A 21,337-nucleotide genomic window follows, 5' to 3' on the forward strand; every position below is an offset into this window, starting at 1 on the left:
ACGGAGAGCCTCCAGCACCTGTTCCTCAACAGCCCAGGTCAGAGCTGCAACGATGCAGGGACTTGGCAGAATCGACACAGGGTCCTTGGAGGGGGTGTCATCCTTCTGGAATTGACGGGAGAGGGCGTCTGGCTTGGTGTTGCGTGATCCAGGCCGGTATGACAGAGTGAAATTAAACCTGGTGAAGAACAGGGCCCAGCGGGACTGCCTGGAGTTCAACCGTTTGGCCGTGCGGATGTACTCCAAGTTCTTATGATCGGTCCAAACGAGAAATGGAATGGTGGACCCCTCCAGCCAGTGACGCCACTCCTCCAAGGCAAGCTTCACAGCCAGCAGCTCACGGTTCCCTATGTCGTAATTGCACTCAGAGGGGGACAACCGACGTGAGAAAAAGGCACAGGGATGGAGCTTCCTATCCTCCGCAGCCCACTGAGAAATCACAGCACCAACTCCCACATCCGAGGCGTCCACCTCCACAATGAATTGCCGGTCCACATCAGGCATCTGGAGGATGGGAGCGGAGGTGAACCTCACCTTGAGGGTACTGAAGGCTTTGTCGGCTGCTGGGGTCCAGGTGAAGGGTTGCTTGGTGCTGGTTAGAGCAGTGAGAGGGGCAGCAACGGTACTGTAGTTCCGGATAAACTTCCTATAGAAGTTAGCAAACCCCAGAAACTGTTGCAGCTTCTTTCTGTTCTCCGGAACTGGCCATGAAGTGACTGCTGATACTTTGGCAGGATCCATTTGGATACTTCCCTCTGCCACTATGTACCCCAGGAAGGCCACTGTCTTGACGTGAAACTCACATTTCTCTGCCTTGGCGTAGAGGGAATTCTCCAGAAGACGATGAAGGACTTGCTGGACATGGCGGGTGTGTTCAGACAGGTTTCTGGAGTAAATTAAGATGTCATCCAGGTAAACGAAGACAAACTTGTTTAACATGTCCCGCAGTACATCATTCACTAGAGCCTGGAACACAGCAGGAGCATTGGTGAGGCCAAAAGGCATAACCAGATACTCGTAGTGGCCTGTTGGTGTATTGAATGCGGTTTTCCATTCATCTCCCTCCCGGATCCGCACTAGGTGGTAAGCGTTTCTGAGATCCAACTTGGTAAAAACAGTGGCTCCCTGGAGCAACTCAAAAGCAGAGGTGAGCAGAGGCAGAGGGTAACGGTTTTTCACTGTGATGTCGTTGAGTCCCCTGTAGTCGATGCAGGGGCGAAGAGATCCGTCCTTCTTCCCCACAAAGAAGAAGCCAGCACCAGCAGGAGATGAAGATGAACGGATTAATCCTGCGGACAGCGAGCCATTGATGTAGTCCTCCATGGACTTTCTTTCAGGAGCAGACAACGAATAAAGACGACCCCTTGGAGGAGCTGTTCCAGGGAGGAGGTCGATGGCACAGTCGTACGGTCGGTGAGGGGGCAGAGATGTGGCTCTTGCTTTGTTAAACACCTCCCTGAGACCATGGTAGCATTCTGGGACATTGGAGAGGTCAGGAGCGGAGTTAGTAGGTACTGGCCGAGGGGGGTAGTGCGGCAGCAAGCAGGCAGGTTCGGTGGCAGTCCTCTCCCCACTCCCTGATCACCCCGGTCACCCAGTCGAGCTGAGGGTTGTGCCGGGCGGAGCCATGGGTAACCCAGGATGAGGGGTTGGCCTGGAGAGGGGAGCAGGTGAAACTGGATAGTTTCTTGATGGTTTCCGGACAGACCCATCGAGACCGGGGCCGTGACATGAGTGACCGATCCGAGTAAGTGTCCGTCCAGTGCCCGGGCAGGAATAGGAGGTGTCAAACGGAGGTTCTCCAGTCCCAGTTGGCGTGCCAGCTTGATGTCCATTATGTTGGCTTCGGCGCCAGAATCCACCAGAGCAGCCAGGGTGTGAGTTGAGTCAGAGAGGCGGAGGTGAACTTGCAGCAGGGGTTTGCGGTCGGAGGACTGGATGGTCATTGAACTCAACCGGACTCCCCCTACGCCCGGTGAGCTTCGGCCCTTTAAAGGGCAGGTTACCACACGATGTCCATCACCTCCACAATAGAGGCAGAGGTTTGAGGTGAAGCGGCGCTGGCGCTCTGCAGGAGTGAGGGAGGCTCGCCCAATCTCCATAGGCTCAGACTGATCAAGCTGACCTGGGTGAGTGGCAGTAGATGACAGGAGCCCAGTCGGATCTCTCCGAATGCCGGTAGTAGGTGGACCTTGGCGCCCCCTCTCACGACGACGGGTCTGTATCCTTCTGTCGATCCTGACAGTCAGTGCGATGGCTTCATCAAGAGTGGAAGGCAGTTCATGGGAGACCAACTCGTCCTTGATATAGTCAGCCAAACTATGGAAGAACGCGTCCACCAACGATGGTGTGTTCCAAGAACTTCGTCTAGCCAGGGTTCGGAAGTCGATGGAATGGTCTGCGACTGTACGTCTGCCTTGTCGAATACTGAACAGTTCACGAGACGCCTCTGCGGTGGGTGAATCCAGGTCAAACACCTTCAGCATCTCCTCAGCAAACAGGTCGAAGGTTGCACATGCGGGGGTTTGACGTTCGAACTCTGCTGTTCCCCAGAGTCGAGCTCGGCCCGTCAGGTGAGTGATGGCATACCCAACTTTAGCCCCCTCCGTGGCGAAGGTCCTTGGCTGCAAGGAGAACTGAAGTCGGCAGCTAGTCAGGAATGGCCGGACCTGGGTTGAATCGCCGTTGAACCGCTCGGGGTTTCCAATCTTGGGTTCGGAGCAGCGGCTGCAATGACCGGGGCAGGTAACTCGGGGGCTGGGCTGGTGGGCAGACTGGCTGGGGTAAGGTTGGTGAGGAGTTGAATGATCATGGCGAGTTGTTGTTGCTGCTGCTGGAACTGCTGCTCATGCTCATCGGTTTCCATGTCGGGGAAAGTGTGCGCTGAGTCCATAATGGTCAGATCGTACTGTCACGATTCAGACAGACGACCAGAGGACCACAATTGCGTCACACCAGAAAGTTTATTAAACTTAAGGGAAAAGGGAAGTAGGGAGTGAATGAAGGCTCCAGGGGTAACAGGGATCCCGTCCAATGCGCTGGGTCTGTGCCCCCCCAGTGGCAGCGATGCGTCCTATGAAGCCGGTGGTGGGTGGTCCAGAAGTCCTGGGGGAGACACAGACACAACAGGGCGGAATGAAACCAGGCAGCAGTACAGTACAAGGGAAATCCAAAATACGTAGTAGCAAGGCAGAAGGCTGGTCAGAGTTACCGGGATTGAAGAGTAGTCAGGAGTCGTAATGGCAGAAGCAGGTCTGGATCTCCTGAGGCAGAAGAGTATCCAATAAACAGGCAGGTCCGGGGGTCACAAAACCAGGGTGAGCCAGAAGCGCGAGCAAACAGGTTCCGGGTGTGAGCTTTGCAGACGATCTGACACCGGAGAGCTGAAAGACAGGGCCTTAAATACTGGGAGAGGTAGTGGGTAATGCAGCGCAGCTGGCAGAGTAATTAGAGCAGAGCAGAGCAGGGACAGGTGGAGCTAGTTAGGCTGAGTAGAGAGAGTGGTGAGCAGAGTGGAAGAAAATTAAGGTGGTAACCCGGTGGAGTGAGAGGCCCATGACATGGACTGGATCTTTATATTTTCCACTTGTATCCTGTTTCAGTAATAATGAGATCAGACCTTCTTCTTGAGTGTCAGATAATCTACCATTTACATAGGAGTGGTTAAAACATGCTAATAACGGTCCTCTTAGTATATCAAAAAAGGTTTGGTATACCTCGACTGGTATGCCATCCAACCCTGGAGTTTTCCCGGACTTAAAGTATTTAATTGCATCCAGAAGCCACTGGACATTTTATTTAGTAGCCTACCGTAGCCTATGATAAATATACTGTATATTGTACAATCTGTGTGTCGCTTCATTGGCCTGGGCTATTGCTTGTTTGAATTCAAGACCAGATTGATCTCAGTTTGTCATTGTCAGAGTAGCCACTCATTTCAGTCATTTGTGTGGTATTAAAAAAGCTCCCGGGGCCTATGATTTCTTAATCCGGCCCTGTTTGTGGTCCAAGAAAAAATAGCCTACCAACAAATTGTGCTCTGTAAGTGCTTTTAATGAAATTATACATAATTGTACATGACTGGAGACAAGTAGAATATTTTTGAATACCGTAGTAGAGCATGAAAACGAGTGAGCGCTTGCAGCAGCACCGGAGGTGTTTCTATACAGGCTATTGTAAAACAAAAACAGGATTGTCTAAGTTTGGAACAGTGCTAAAGTTGTCTATCAACTGTAAACATTGAGCGAAACAGAACTTTTGCAAGGCACTGTGGCCAGAAAAAAGCCATTGCTTAATGAAAAAAATACGCAAACACGTTTGGTGTTCACCAAAAGGCATGTAGGAAACTCACCAAACATATGGAAGAAGGTCCTCTGGTCAGATGAGACTAAAATTGAGCTTTTAGGCCATCAAGGAAAACACTATGTCTGGCGCAAACTCAACACCTCTCATCACCCCGAGAACACCATCCCCACAGTGAAGCATGGTGGTGGCAGCATCATGCTGTGGGGATGTTTTTCATCGGCAGGGACTGGGAAACTGGTCAGAATTGAAGGAATGATGGATGGCGCTAAATAAAGTGAAATTCTTGAGGGAAACCTGTTTCAGTCTTCCAAAGATATGAGACTGGGACGGAGGTTCACCTTCCAGCAGGACAATGACCCTAAGCATACTGCTAAAGCAACACTTGAGTGGTTTAAGGGGAAACATTTAAATGTCTTGGAATGGCCTAGTCAAAGCCCAGACCTCAATCCAATTGAGAATCTGTGGTATGACTTAAAGATTGCTGTACACCAGCAGAACCCATCCAACTTGAAGGAGCTGAAGCAGTTTTGCCTTGAAGAATGGGCAAAAATCCCAGTGGCTAGATGTGCCAAGCTTATAGAGACATACCCCAAGAGACTTGCAGCTGTATTTGCTGCAAAAGGTGGCTCTACAAAGTATTGACTTTGGGGGGGGGGGGGTGAATAGTTATGTACGATCAAGTTTTCAGTTTTTTTGTCTTATTTCTTGTTTGTTTCACAATAAAAAAATATTTTGCATCTTCAAAGTGGTAGGCATGTTGTGTAAATCAAATGATACAAACCCCCCAAAAAATCAAATTTAATTTGAGGTTGTAAGGCAACAAAATATGAAAAATGCCAAGGGGGGTGAATACTTTTGCAAGCCACTGTACATAAGCAAGAGCAGGGCAGGCCAGGGCTCATGATTGGGAACGCCTATCCATTGCAGTGTTTAATGCAGTGTAGACTAGTTTTATATACACCATCCCAGCAGCGGAAAAACTTGTGAAGGAAGTACATTTTCTTAGAAATATAACTTTGTCCTCTGCTTCTCCAAGCATGCTCTTCGTATAGCCTAGGCCTATAGCCTATAGTATTACATTTACATTTACATTTTAGTCATTTAGCAGACGCTCTTATCCAGAGCGACTTACAGTTAGTGAATACATCTTTTTTTTATACTGGCCCCCCGTGGGAATCGAACCCACAACCCTGGCGTTGCAAACGCCATGCTCTATCAACTGAGCTACATCCCTGCCGGCCATTCCCTCCCCTACCCTGGACGACGCTGGGCCAATTGTGCGCCGCCCATGAGTCTCCCGGTCGCGGCCGGCTGCGACAGAGCCTGGATTCGAACCAGGATCTCTAGTGGCACAGTTAGCACTGCGATGCAGTGCCTTAGACCACTGCGCCACTCAGGAGTCTATAGTATATAGACTCCTGAGTATATAGTATATAGTATATAGGCTATGAATAATTTTATTGAGATCACACTAGGCGCACTTGATATTGCATGCCCAGCAGAAAATCAGGGATGAGAGGCATAATCTGGTACACATCGAGACACTATAATAAGCAATTCATTCTCAAACCCTGAGCAATATGATATTTCATCAATTACAAATTACATGACCCTCTCCTGGACAAAAATTAAATAATACTAAACCCTCCCCCTGACTGAAATTGAAAAAGCATAGCCCTCCCCGATTTTACTCTGGCTCTCCAACACTGTTCCAGGGCACCGAGGCCTATAGGCTACGCTTAGAGTTATCTGGAGAGGGGCTGAGATCCCCCAATGGCTATAGTAAATGGACAGCCAGCCTGTGTCGACTGTCAGCCAGCCTGTGTCAGCCAACAGCATGCCGGTGTCGACTGACAGTGTCCTGCTGAGTGACTTGGGGGCACCGAGGGTGGGCTGAGGTCCATCGCTGGGATTTAAGATGATTGGCCACTCTTTTATCACCACAAAATGAGCAGCACCGCTCCTCTGGGTGTAAACTCTGTGGATTTGGAAAGTAAACGTGCTCCTGAATAGAATGGACCTCCCTTTTACTGTGACAGAACCTACAGAAAATTGTGTACGGTGCAATATGTATGTCCAATATGGACTGTAAGAACAGAGACAGGAGAACCTGATGAGGAAGAAGAGGAGGCATGTATGGTTGCCAGCCAACATTCAGTGCCCAGCAGACCAGAAAGACTCCAGCGGAGGAGGAGAAGCAGGCCACGCTGAGGCACACAGCTAAACAAAAAAGAAAATGAGCACTAAAAGTCTTAGTCAAGACAAAAAGAAAGAAGGCTAAAATGTGGGCTATAGGTGTAGGTGAATGTAGGCTATATTTGTGAGTGACACCATGTTACTGTTAGGTTTATTATATTGACTCTGTCTGGTCCTCTCCCACTGTCACTGTTCCTGTTTCCACTGACTAAGAGAGCAAAAACAAACTTAGCCTTGGAGAAGGTGGCTGCTAATGAGTGAGTGTAGGCTAGATATGTGAGTGATAACCTGTTCCTGTTTTATTTTTTACACAAAAATAAAATATGGGGGTTATGAGTCGTGTGTGTGTGTTAGACTGACAGGTCAGATCTACTAAGATGAGACTGTTGTGCTTAATGTTGGCTGAAAATAATTTAAACACACACACGACTTGAGTCGAGCCTCTCTCGGTTTGAGCGTGCGCTGCAGGGACCACTGTAGAATGATCACACCCATGTGCTGGTACATGTCAAAAAGGAATTCAATTCTCTTTTATTAAAAACCCTCTTATTACCTATGCCATATTCTAAAATACAGTAATTACAACAAATAATTTGAAAAATAATAAGCATGTATTTACTTCATTTTGACACAGCCTGTAACTGTATCATAAATATAACAACCACACCAAATAAAAACACAGACGTTGACAGACGTCTTGGTCAACCACAATAAAAAAAGGCAAACACATGACAATTGTATAGGCATAGTACAACTGTGTAGGCATAGTGCCAGCAAAATGACATGGAATGCACAAGCATGCCCCTTGTGGCTTTGCACAATCATGGAAGAGCAGCATTCTGATGGCCGAATGTTACCATCAACAATGTAGGATGCCTATAATTCACGTGTCAGAGGCCCTATCCTAAATCCAGTTGGCACAACTAACCTCATTGAGGTTATAGCATTCTAATGTAGTGATTACATTTAGCTACCTTTGATGAATGGACATAGTACCAAAATATAACCATGAGACAATAACAAACATTATTGTTTTGGTAGGAGAAATGTAAATGCTCTCAAATGGATGCAAGGACAGATGATACATGATACATGAGGTTTACAGTTGTCGTGACGTGACTTACTTTAATGTATGACTGTTATTTATCGAATCAACTAACTATGTTTAATTGTCACTCGATTAAATTAATCATGTAACAATTAACTCATTTAGGAATTTGGGGCACCATGGAAGAAGTTGTTTAACGAGTTACCATCTCCCGAATTAAACAGTCACTTATTAAATAATTACCTCTTATCAGTCTCATTCTGAATGTCGCATAATCCTTGAACCTGCAAGAACCCTAACCTTGTTGATGAATCAGCAATACACAAATTGGCTTAATTATTTATTTACTAACTAACTAAATAATAACACACACACACACAAACACACACACACACATAGGTTATTGATTACTAACGTAATGCAATGAAAACAGGTCCCTAGTGGACTGGACTAACAATAGCATGAATGCTTGGGTAGAAGGAGGGTTGGCTGATTCAGAGAGGGGGGGAAAGGAAGAGACAAAGGAATTCACCTATCGGACATTTCTTAACTACGCTCACGGAAATACAAATGCTTTGGACCTGCTCATTCGGATTAGAAATGCAAAATGTATTTACATGTAGCTGTCCTCGATAGTTGAGTTGATGATGTAGGACTCTGGTTTGCCCACCAGTGATCCCAATGTCCTTGGTAGAGTTTGTGGTCATAGTGGTGGTTAGAATGGATACTTCAGCGTACCCTGTAGTTCGTAGAGTTGATCTGTTAGATACTTCAGATGTACCAATGGTTGTCTGAGAGGGATTGTCCTGCCCAACTCATGTCTTTAGTGAAAGTTCTCTAGACGACTATACATTCCAGCTGCAGACTGAGATGATAAGGTCTAGTGCATTGTCTTCTTCTTCACCTCGTGTAGAGGTTGAGAGCTTCAGAGTTTCACCATTTTGCCATATTCAGGTCGCGCTGCATGTCGGTTGGTCTGTAGAGTTGAACCTTTTTGTAACGTTTAGCTCACGCTTCACATCTGCTGGTCTGTAGAGTTTAACCATTTTAAGCCATGTAGCTTCAGCTTCATGCTTCCTGGTCTGGTAGAAATTCAACCATTTGCAACATCCGGCTTATATTGTCAAAGACTCCAGCCACCCTAGTCATAGACTGTTCTCTCTGCTACCGCACGGCAAGCGGTACCGGTTGTTGTTCCACCGTCTTTAATTACATCACAACATAGTAACGAATTTGACATGATTGTTCTTTACGTCACCACCGACCATTTCCCACATTCTTTGAAGTATGAATATTGTTTCATTATCCACTTTTGGATGTTGGAGTTTTGGCGTGAAGAATCTCTGTGTTAACAAAGGGGTCCTTTCTCCCAATACTTCATGGCAAGGAAGCGAAAGTCTGCACGGTATTTACGACCGGTCATAAAACTGGCCCCCAGGAGAGGGGCTGTTCAAACCTTTGCCTAGCCAGCATCTTTGAAAGGAACTTGACACAGACACGAATGATCTGTTTAGTGTGTTATCACACTATTGGTGGTTTGTTGTGACCAAGTGTTGGTGCTAAACTGTGTGTTACTGGATGCTAGCATGCTAGTTAGCTAGTTAACACACTATTGGTGGTTTGTTGTGACCAAGTGTTGGTGCTAAACTGTGTGTTATTGTTATTGGATGCTAGCATGCTAGTTAGCTATGGTGTCATAGTTAGCTAGCTGAATAAAGTGGTTTGAGTCTATTCCTTTAAACATTGAACCGCTGTGGTTCACAACAATTCTGATTTCTAAAGGTGGAAGTTGGGAGAGTTTTTGTTCGGGTGGTTCAGTGAAACAATTTTAGTTTCTGAGGTAGAAGTTTTTGGTGAGGGAGGCCCTGCTCTCTCCTCTCCCAGATGCTTAGCTCATTTCATTCCGATCTCCTCTGCATTTTTGTAGCCATTTGCTACAGCCTGTCAACTATGCCTCTGCCTATCCCTGTTCTCTCCTCTCTGCACAGGCTACACAAACGCACCACACCGCGTGGCTGCTGCCTCTCTAACCTGGCGGTCCCTGCACGCACCCCACACCTGGAGTTCCAGGTCGCAGGCAGCCTCTGGAACTGCCGCTCTGCTGCCAACAAAGCTGACTTCATCCCAGCCTATGCCAACCTCCAGTCCCTCGACTTCCTGGCGCTGACGGAAACATGGATCACCACTGAAAACACTGCTACTCCTACTGCTCTCTCCTCGTCTGACCATGTATTCTCGCATACCCCGAGAGCATCTGGTCAGAGGGGTGGTGGTACAGGAATCCTCATCTCTCCCAAGTGGACATTCTCAATTTTTCCCCTAACCCATCTGTCTATCTCCTCATTTGAATTCCATGCTGTCACAGTCACTAGCCCATTTAAGCTTAATATCCTTGTCATCTATCGCCCTCCAGGTTCCCTTGGTGAGTTCATCAATGAGCTTGACGCCTTGATAAGTTCCTTTCCTGAGGATGGCTCACCCCTCACAGTTTTGGGGGATTTCAACCTCCCTATGTCCACATTTGACTCATTTCTCTCTGCCTCCTTCTTTCCACTCCTCTCCTCTTTTGACCTCACCCTCTCACCGTCCCCCCTACTCACAAGGCAGGCAATACGCTTGACCTCATCTTCACTAGATGCTGCTCCTCTACTAATCTCACTGCAACTCCCCTCCATGTCTCCGACCACTACTTTGTTTCCTTTTCTCTCTCGCTCTCCTCCCACACTACTCACTCTGCCCCTACACAGATGGTAATGCGCCGCCGCAACCTTCGCTCTCTCTCTCCCACTACTCTCTCCTCTTCCATCCTATCATCTCTTCCCTCTGCTCAATCCTTCTCCCTCCAATCTCCTGATTCTGCCTCCTCAACCCTCCTCTCCTCCCTTTCTGCATCCTTTGACTCTCTGTGTCCCCTATCCTCCCGGCCGGCTCGGTCCTCCCCTCCAGCTCCGTGGCTTGATGACTCATTGCGAGCTCACAGAACAGAGCTCCGGGCAGCGGAGCGGAAATGGAAGAAAACTAAACTCCCTGCCGACCTGGCATCTTTTCACTCCCTCCTCTCTACATTTTCTTCATCTGTTTCTGCTGCTAAGGCCACCTTCTACCACTCTAAATTCCAAGCATCTGCCTCTAACCCTAGGAAGCTCTTTGCCACATTTTCCTCCCTCCTGAATCCTCCCCCTCCTCTCTCTCTGTGGATGACTTCGTCAACCACTTTGAAAAGAAGGTTGACGACATCCGATCCTCGTTTGTTAAGTCTAATGACACTGCTGGTCCTGCTCACACTGCCCTACCCTATGCTTTGACTTCTTTCTCCCCTCTCTCTCCAGATAAAATCCTGCGACTTGTGACTGCAGGCCGCCCAACAACCTGCCCGCTTGACCCCATCCCCTCCTCCCTTCTCCAGACCATCTCCGGTGACCTTCTCCCCTACCTCACCTCGCTGATCAACTCATCCTTGACCGCTGGCCATGTCCCTTCCGTCTTCAAGAGAGCGAGAGTTGCTCCCCTTCTCAAAAAACCAACACTTGACCCCACTGATGTCAACAACTACAGACCAGTATCCCTTCTTTCTTTTCTTTCCAAAACTATTGAGCGTGCCGTCTTTAGCCAACTCTCTTGCTATCTCTCTCAGAATGACCTTCTTGATCCAAACCAATCAGGTTTCAGGACTGGTCATTCAACTGAGACTGCTCTTCTCTGTGTCACGGAGACTCTCCGCACTGCTAAAGCTAACTCTCTCTCCTCTGCTCTTGTCCTTCTAGACCTGTCTGCTGCCTTTGATACTGTGAACCATCAGATCCTCCTCTCCACCCTCTCCGAGCTGGGCATCTCCGGCGCGGCTCACTCCTGGATTGCGTCCTACCTGACCGGTCGCTCCTACCAAGTGGCGTGGCGAGAAGCTGTCTCCGCACCACGTGCTCTCACCACTGGTGTCCCCCAGGGCTCAGTTCTAGGCCCTCTCCTTTTCTCCCTATACACCAAGTCACTTGGCTCTGTCATATCCTCACACGGCCTCTCCTATCATTGCTACGCTGACGATACACAACTAATCTTCTCCTTTCCCCCCTTCTGATAACCAGGTGGCGAATCGCATCTCTGCATGTCTGGCAGACATATCAGTATGGATGACGGATCACCACCTCAAGCTGAACCCTGGCAAGACGGAGCTGCTCTTCCTCCCGGGGAAGGACTGCCCGTTCCATGATCTCGCCATCACGGTTGACAACTCCGTTGTGTCCTCCTCCCAGAGTGCGAAGAGCCTTGGCGTGACCCTGGACAACACCCTGTCGTTCTCCGCTAACATCAAGGCGGTGACCCGCTCCTGCAGGTTCATGCTCTACAACATTCGGAGAGTACGACCCTGCCTTACACAGGAAGCGGCACAGGTCCTAATCCAGGCACTTGTCATCTCCCGTCTGGATTACTGCAACTCGCTGTTGGCTGGCCTCCCTGCATGTGCCATTAAACCCCTACAACTCATCCAGAATGCCGCAGCCCGTCTGGTGTTCAACCTTCCCAAGTTCTCTCACGTCACCCCCCTCCTCCGCACACTCCACTGGCTTCCAGTTGAAGCTCGCATCCGTTACAAGACCATGGTGCTTGCCTTTGGAGCAGCGAGGGGAACGGCACCTCTGTACCTTCGGGCTCTGATCAGTCCCTACACCCAAACGAGGGCATTGCGTTCATCCACCTCTGGCCTGCTGGCTCCCTTCCTCTGCGGAAGCATAGTTCCCGCTCAGCCCAGTCAAAACTGTTCGCTGCTCTGGCACCCCAATGGTGGAACAAGCTCCCCTCACGACGCCAGGACAGCGGAGTCACTCACCACCTTCCGGAGACATTTGAAACCCCACCTCTTTAAGGAATACCTGGGATAGGATAAAGCAATCCTTCTACCCCCCCCACACACACAGCGGAGTCGCTCACCACCTTCCGGAGACATTTGAAACCCCACCTCTTTAAGGAATACCTGGGATAGGATAAAGTAATCCTTCTACCCCCCCACCCCACAGCGGAGTCACTCACCACCTTCCGGAGACATTTGAAACCCCACCTCTTTAAGGAATACCTGGGATAGGATAAAGTAATCCTTCTACCCCCCCACCCCACACACACAGCGGAGTCGCTCACCACCTTCCGGAGACATTTGAAACCCCACCTCTTTAAGGAATACCTGGGATAGGATAAAGTAATCCTTCTACCCCCCCCCCCACCCCCCCACCCCACCCCACAGCGGAGTCACTCACCACCTTCCGGAGACATTTGAAACCCCACCTCTTTAAGGAATACCTGGGATAGGATAAAGTAATCCTTCTACCCCCCACACACAGCGGAGTCGCTCACCACCTTCCGGAGACATTTGAAACCCCACCTCTTTAAGGAATACCTGGGATAGGATAAAGTAATCCTTCTACCCCCCCCCCCCACCCCCCACCCCACCCCACAGCGGAGTCACTCACCACCTTCCGGAGACATTTGAAACCCCACCTCTTTAAGGAATACCTGGGATAGGATAAAGTAATCCTTCTACCCCCCCACACACAGCGGAGTCGCTCACCACCTTCCGGAGACATTTGAAACCCCACCTCTTTAAGGAATACCTGGGATAGGATAAAGTAATCCTTCTACCCCACCCCCCCACCCCCCACCCCACCCCACAGCGGAGTCACTCACCACCTTCCGGAGACATTTGAAACCCCACCTCTTTAAGGAATACCTGGGATAGGATAAAGTAATCCTTCTACCCCCCCACACACAGCGGAGTCGCTCACCACCTTCCGGAGACATTTGAAACCCCACCTCTTTAAGGAATACCTGGGATAGGATAAAGTAATCCTTCTACCCCACCCCCCCACCCCCCACCCCACCCCACAGCGGAGTCACTCACCACCTTCCGGAGACATTTGAAACCCCACCTCTTTAAGGAATACCTGGGATAGGATAAAGTAATCCTTCTACCCCCCCAAAAAAAAAAAATTTGTAAAGTGGTTATCCCACTGGCTATAGGGTGAATGCATCAATTTGTGAGTCGCTCTGGACTAGAGCGTCTGCTAAATGACGTAAATGTGCCCTTGAGCAAGGCACTTAACCCTAATTGCTCCTGTAAGTCGCTCTGGATAAGAGCGTCTGCTAAATGACAAAAATGTAATGTAATGTAAATGATCCTCAGTCCATGAGGGCAAGTCAGTGGGGTCTATGGGGTACGACAATTGAATTTAGTAAATTAGGCATGCATAGATTATATTCTTCCAAAAATCTATGGGTATAGGTCCTAAATGTACATTTACAAAAAGTGGATATAGCAGTCGGAGATTGCCCCTTTTAACTTTAAGTTTAGAAAGAAAAACATTATAATATTAGGTAACATCATGGCACCACACCATACTGGCAGCAAATGAATTGATTTGATTAATTCAATGACATTTCATTTGTGTAATGCAATAATATTTTCAACTTTGACATTTATTTGACATTTTATGGATATTATGCTAACATACAGTTTCTAATGCAAAATATCTGCCTGTATTGGGAACAGGTGGGAGTAGCTCCTTTAAAGGGGAGACCAGCAGATCTCTAATAAAATCACTTTTGTCCTACGCACAGTATACGGCAAGAGTGTGTGAGTGTCAGTGTATACGTCTGTGTATATGAGGATGGAGTCTTATGAGTGTGTATAGAGTCATTCCAGGTAGAGTCAGTGCAGATAGTCCATGGGTGTAGGTGGTCAGCCATTGATTAGCTGTTCACCAGTGTCATTGCTTGGAGGTACGATGCATTCGGAAAGTATTCAGACCCCTTGACTTTTTCCACATTTTGTTACGTTACAGCCTTATTCTAAAATTGATTAAATAAAGGTTTTTCCTCATTAATCTACACACAATACCCCAAAATGACAAAGCAAAAACAGATATACATTTCTGCAAATGTATAAAAAAAAAAAACGGAAATACCTTATTTACATACAGTTGAAGTCGGAAGTTTACATACACTTAGGTTGGAGTGATTAAAACTCGTTTTTCAACCACTCCACACATTTCTTGTAAACATACTATAGTTTTGGCAAGTCAGTTAGGACATCTACTTTGTGCATGACACAAGCAATTTTTCCAACAATTGTTTACAGACAGATTATTTCACTTATAATTCACTGTATCACAATTCCAGTGGGTCAGAAGTTTACATACACTAAGTTGACTGTGCCTTTAAACAGCTTGGACAATTCCAGAAAATGATGTCATGGCTTTAGAAGCTTCTGATAGGCTAATTGACATAATTTGAGTCAATTGTAGGGGAGGGTTTGGCCGGCAGGGATGTGGGTTCGTTTCCCACGGGGGGCCAGTATGAAAAAAAAAAAGTATATATATATATACGTATGCATTCACTAACTGTAAGTTAAAAGCTAAATGACTAAAATGTAAATGTAAATGTAATTGGAGGTGTACCTGTGGATGTATTTCATGACATCATGGGAAAATCAAAAGAAATCAGCCAAGACCTCAGAAAACGTTTTGTAGACCTCCACAAGTCTGGTTCTTCCTTGGGAGCAATTTTCAAACACCTGAAGGTACCATGTTCATCTGTACAAACAATAGTCCTCAAGTATAAACACCATGGGACCATGCAGCCATCATACCGCTCAGGAAGGAGACGCATTCTGTCTCCTAGAGATGAACGTACTTTGGTGTGAAAAGTGCAAATCAATCCCAGAACAACAGCAAAGGACCTTGTGAAGATGCTGGTGGAAACAGGTACAAAAGTATCTATATCCACAGTAAAACGAGTCCTATATCGACATAACCTGAAAGGCCGCTCAGCAAGGAAGAAGCCAATGCTCCAAAACCGCCATAAAAAAGCCAGACTACGGTTTGCAACTGCACATGGGGACAAAGATCGTACTTTTTGGAGAAATGTCCTCTGGTCTGATGAAACAAACATAGAACTGTTTGGCCATAATGACTATTGTTATGTTTGGAGGAAAAAGGGGGTGATTGCAAGCCGAAGAACACCATCCCAACCGTGAAGCACGGGGGTGGCAGTATCATGCTGTGGGGGTGCTTCGCTCCAGGAGGGACTGGTGCACTTCACAAAATAGATGGCATCATGAGGAAGGAAAATGATGTGGATATATTGAAGCAACATCTCAAGACATCAGTCAGGAAGTTAAAGCTTGGTCGCAAATGGGTCTTCCAAATGGACAATGACCCCAAGCATACTTCAAAAGTTGTGGCAAAATGACTTAAGGACAACAAAGTCAAGGTATTGGAGTGGCCATCACAAAGCCCTGACCTCAATCCTATAGAACATTTGTGGGCAGAACTGAAAAAGCATGTGCAAGCAAGGAGGCCTACAAACCTGACTCAGTTACACCAGCTCTGTCAGGAGGAATGGGCCAAAATTCACCCAACTTATTGTGGGAAGCTTGTTGAAGGCTACCTGAAATGTTTGACCCAAGTTAAACAATTTAAAGGCAATGCTACCAAATACTAATTGAGTGTATGTAAACTTCTGACCCACTGGGAATGTGATGAAAGAATAAAAGCTGAAATAAATCATTCTCTCTACTATTATTCTGACATTTCACATTCTTAAAATAAAGTGGTGATCCTAACTGACCTAAAACAGGGAATTTATACTAGGATTAAATGTCAGGAATTGTGAAAAACTGAGTTTAAATGTATTTGGCTAAGGTGTATGTAAACTTCCGACTTCAACTGTAAGTATTCAGACCGTTTGCTATGTGACTCGAAATTGAGCTCAGGTGCATCCTGTTTCCATTGATCATCCTTGAGATGTTTCTACAACTTGATTGGAGTCCACCTGTGATAAATTCAATTGATTGGACATGATTTGGAAAGGCACACACCTGTCTATATAAGGTCCCACAGTTGACAGAGCATGTCAATGCAAAAACCAAGCCATGAGGTCGAAGGAATTGTTCCGTAGAGCTCCGAGACAAGATTGTGTCGAGGCACAGATCTGGGGAAGGGTACCAAAAAATGTCTGCAGCATTGAAGGTCTCCAAGAACACAGCAGTCTCCATCATTCTTAAATGGAAGAAGTTTGGAACCACCAATACTCTTCCTAGAGCTGGCTACCCGGCCAAACTGAGCAATTGGGGGAGAAGGGCCTTGGTCAGGGAGGTGACCAAAAACCCGATGGTCACTCTGATAGAGCTCCAGAGTTCCTCTGTGGAGATGAGAGAACCTTCCAGAAGGACAACCATCTCTGCAGCACTCCACCAATCAGGCCTTTATGGTCGTGGCCAGACGGAAGCCACTCCTCAGTAAAAGGCACATGACAGCCCACTTGGTGTTTGCCAAAAGGCACCTAAAGGACTCTCAGACCATGAGAAACAAGATTCTCTGGTCTGATGAAACCAAGATTGAACTCTTTGGCCTGAATGTCAAGAGTCACGTCTGGAGGAAACTTGGCACCATCCCTACGGTGAAGCATGGTGGTGGCAGCTTAATGCTGTGGGGATGTTTTTCAGTGGCAGGGACTGGGAGACTAGTCAGGATCGAGGGAAAGATGAACGGAGCCAAGTACAGAGAGAGCCTTGACGAAAACCTGCTCCAGAGCGCTCAGGAACTCAGACTGGGGCGAAGGTTCACCTTCCAACAGGACAACGACCCTAAGCACACAGCCTAGACAATGCAGGAGTGGCTTCGGGACAAGTCTCTGAATATCCTTGAGTGGCCCAGCCAGAGCCCGGACTTGAACCCGGTCTAACATCTCTGGAGAGACCTGAAAATAGCTGTGCAGCGACGCTCCCCATCCAACCTGACAGAGCTTGATAGGATCTGCAGAGAAGAATGGGAGAAACTCCCCAAATACAGGTGTGCCAAGCTTGTAGCGTCATACCCAAGAAGACTTGAGGCTGTAGTCGCTGCCAAAGGTGCTTCAACAAAGTACTGAGTAAAGGGTCTGAGTACTTGTGTAAATGTGATATTTCCGTTTTTAATTTGTAACACATTTGCAAAAATAATAATAATAATAATAATTGCTTTGTCATTATGGGGTATTGTGTGTAGATTGACGAGGGATTTTTTTTTTTCTTCATCCATTTTAGAATAAGGCTATAACATAACAAAATGTGGAAAAAGTGAAGGGGTCTGAATACTTTCCGAATGCACTGTTGAATTATGGAGCATGTTGGTAATGCCTGATGCTCAGGTTCAGCTTGACAGAGGATAGTGGGCAGAACTGTCGGTGCTGTGTACGCCAAGGAACTTGAAGTTCTTGACCATATCCACTGCAGCCATGTTGATGTGGATGGGGTATCCCCCCTCTGCTTCCTGTAGTAAACAATCACCTCTTTGGTTGAGATCTGTAGTCTTGAAGCAAGCTCGCCACCCATCACACGTCAAGAGAGATTTAGTGTAAGACTAGAGACCAAGAATAGCAGACTAAGGGCTGGATTCCCAGCTGATAAGGTTTAGGTAAATTATATTGGCATCGTAACCTTTTACACACAGATGGTTGAAAATGTTGTCTCCGGATCCCTGCTCACTGTGCCACTGTGTCTGGGTGCAGCCGTCTGGATCAAGATTAGGCAGACAGAAGGTCACACTCTTTCTGGGGGGCACTGCTGTCTCTCTGGGCTGGTTTGCATTGCGTGGTGCACACAGTGCCCGCTATTTCCATCACTTGGCACTACGCAGCACTACCCTCAGGAGACGACGTAAACTCTGTAGAGCACAGACAGGCTTGATAAGGTTACACACAGACACAGACACACACAAGGAAAGGAAGATAGACAGACACTCACAGACAAGACACGCAGATTAATAGACACGCACACACACAGACACACACAGACACACATACACAAACACACACAAGCACACACTATCTATCAGAAAATGAACCACTGCATTTACACACACACATGCTCCTTGCTGTACAGTTCTATGCTGGCTTCTGAAGCTGCTCTCAGTAGCTGGTTAAATAAGGGTAAAATAAAATGTTTAAAAAAAAGCTGATGCCTGTAGAACTGGGAAGACGTGCACCCTCTACTGTGTCCCGTCTTGCTCCACAACCCTCCAGCACCTGGAATAGATTACACCAGGTTTTTACATTTTACATTTCAGTAATTGAACAGACTCACTTATCCAGAGTATATATTTCGTAAGTTTTCATAATAGTCACCAGTGGGAATTGAACCCACAACCCTGGCATTGTAAGCAGCATGCTATACCAACTGAACCACACGTGATCGACATCTCATTCATTCTGTGTCTTACTGTACATCCTCTAGCCTGGTTGTAGATCTGTTTATAATGTATTACCAAATCCTATGGTCAGGAGTTTACAAGACAGCACAAAAACATCTGGGACCAGGCTATATATCCACATGGTCAGCTGCAGAGAGCATGCAGGAAAATGTATATTGCTCCACTACAGACAAAGAGACAGATAATGTCTGATGGGTTTGAGCTGGGCTGCCAGCTGCTTTTGAAACATGTGTGTCCAGATGTTACCTTTGCCTGTAGACTGAGGGTCCGGGACAAACGCCATAGGGACAGTTCTGAAGATAACGGACAGGAACTAACCCCAACAGTCAGAGGTTCTACTAAGATAATATGGAATTGTTTTACGATGGTCATACCATGGATCATTTAGCTATTTTATTTAGAAATGTAGAACCCCTTTAGGTATAAAAAAATATAAATGTATATTTTTTGGGATAACATATTGAATTTGGCCTTTACTACTATAGCTCATAGAAATGCATTGAATAACACATTTATAACAGTCAAAAAATTAAGTCTCTGTCCTATATCTACAAGATATAAGAAAGCTCAGGAAATATTTTTGTTTTTTTGGACACATATTTAACCCCTTATTTTTGTTGGCACAAAACTACCTCCATACTTCCATTCATTTGTATGGCTTACCTTCAGATGATTCCTGTGACACTTGTGGGGGTCGTAGAGCAAAATGGAGAACACCATCGTGTTCATATTTCCATAGAGTGGTCATATTAGTTTATTCGGACGCTACAGACATATTCGTGAGAAGACCGATTTTCAGGATGTCTCAAGGTCTGACAAACACCGCTGTAGCTCGGCCACCTTCCACCACAGATGCGGAACGCCGACATAGGCGGATGCAGTGGATTGAGATGCAGCCTTTGCAAAAAAAACAGATAACTCTTGCTTAAACTTACGGATTTCGATGGAGATTTTTTTATTATGTTACTTAGATTGACGCACGAGTGCGTCAATAGACTCTTAAGATATTTAATGTTAAGAAAGTTGAGAAATAAATATAGTAGGCCTAGCCTATAGAAAGCTGATGGGATCCTCCTCTTTTTAACATGGGCTTATAGGAACATATTTCATTCCATGCATCAACCAGCTATGAGGATCTGGCTCTCGCTGAGCAACAGGTGATCCTAATGCGCTCAAACTGTGAATGCCAGGGCTCTCATGAAATGTTTGATTAGATTTTCGATAGCATTTGCATTGACGTCAGAGTGATTAGAAGGACAATAGAGCGCTGAGGTTTTGGAGAAGCCTAGTTGCCGTGATTCAACGGTCAAGTGGAATTTGACTGTGGTCATGACTCGTGACTGCCGGTGTGGCGGTAATACGGTCACCATAACAGCCCTAGCACGAACCCTCTCCATCCTCCATACCTGCTGGGACAGATTATCAGTTGTTCACCGCTGTCGTTCCCTATGAGACTGAGCCCCCACAGTCAGGTCATACAGAACTCTCCAACCCCTACTTCAGATGTCCAGAATCCTTGGACGCATAAAATAATTATTACAAAATAAAAGGCTTTTTGGCAGCCTGTACTGCATTAGCCACTGTATCATAACTCAGTGAAAATCTGGTTCCTGGTTGAAGCGTTCAGTTTGTTGTTGATTAGGAGCAGTTGTGTAGTAATCAGACCCAGCTCTCCCTAGGCCAGTGGAACCGTTATATCCTATTTCATTGTAATGCCACATTCTATCATTCTATCATGTCCTCAGGTGGGCCTGGGTTCACAACTCCTCCCCCTTCCACACAGCAGACCTTTGAACTCTGCCCTATAGACTCAGAATGACCTGGTGACCTGGGAAGAGCTTTGTATCTGCACAAGGCTGTGATCTCTAAGACATCGTTATGGAAAACCCTGCACTATGTGATCCACCTCGGGAGTAGTGACATTTGCAGCGAGGCAGCTACATCGATAACAAACAAACTGATGATGAATGATCATTAAGCCACACGCTGACAGAGAGTGAGGTTGGGCTAGGTTGGAGGGATATTTGGCCTGCAGTATAAGTCCATTGATTCCATTGATCCCTATACTTCTAACATGAGATACTGCTGCTTGATCTCAAACACACAACAGAAACTCAAGAAAACACAAGTTTTGATATTATGTAAAACATTGTTTTACACAGGCAGTAGTGACTGACAGGGTTTTCTTCTCCTCACTACAATGTTTCACTTCCTGGGCAGACAAGATGTGCAACATCAAACAACTGCTAATATACTGTTCATTTTGAACAAATGTAGCAATCAATCACATAACATTTTCCTCTAATTTCCTCTCTACAATACCCCCCCACACATATTATCCCGATTTTTCTGTTGCACGATTCTGTCCATACATCTGAGATGACAGGCATTTCCCAACCTGCTCTCACGGTCAGCCCTGCTGGGCCCAAAGTCATCACAGTTAACAACGTGTAAAGAGAGACTCGCGGGTGGTCGAGATTAGAAGGAGAACGGGTTCGGTGTGCCAGCAGGGTCTTGCCACTGAACTCCTGAACCCCCTCTCCTGCTCACGGGG

Source organism: Coregonus clupeaformis, chromosome 10 (genome assembly GCF_020615455.1).
Source record: "Coregonus clupeaformis isolate EN_2021a chromosome 10, ASM2061545v1, whole genome shotgun sequence".
Classification (NCBI taxonomy): Eukaryota; Metazoa; Chordata; class Actinopteri; order Salmoniformes; family Salmonidae; genus Coregonus; species Coregonus clupeaformis.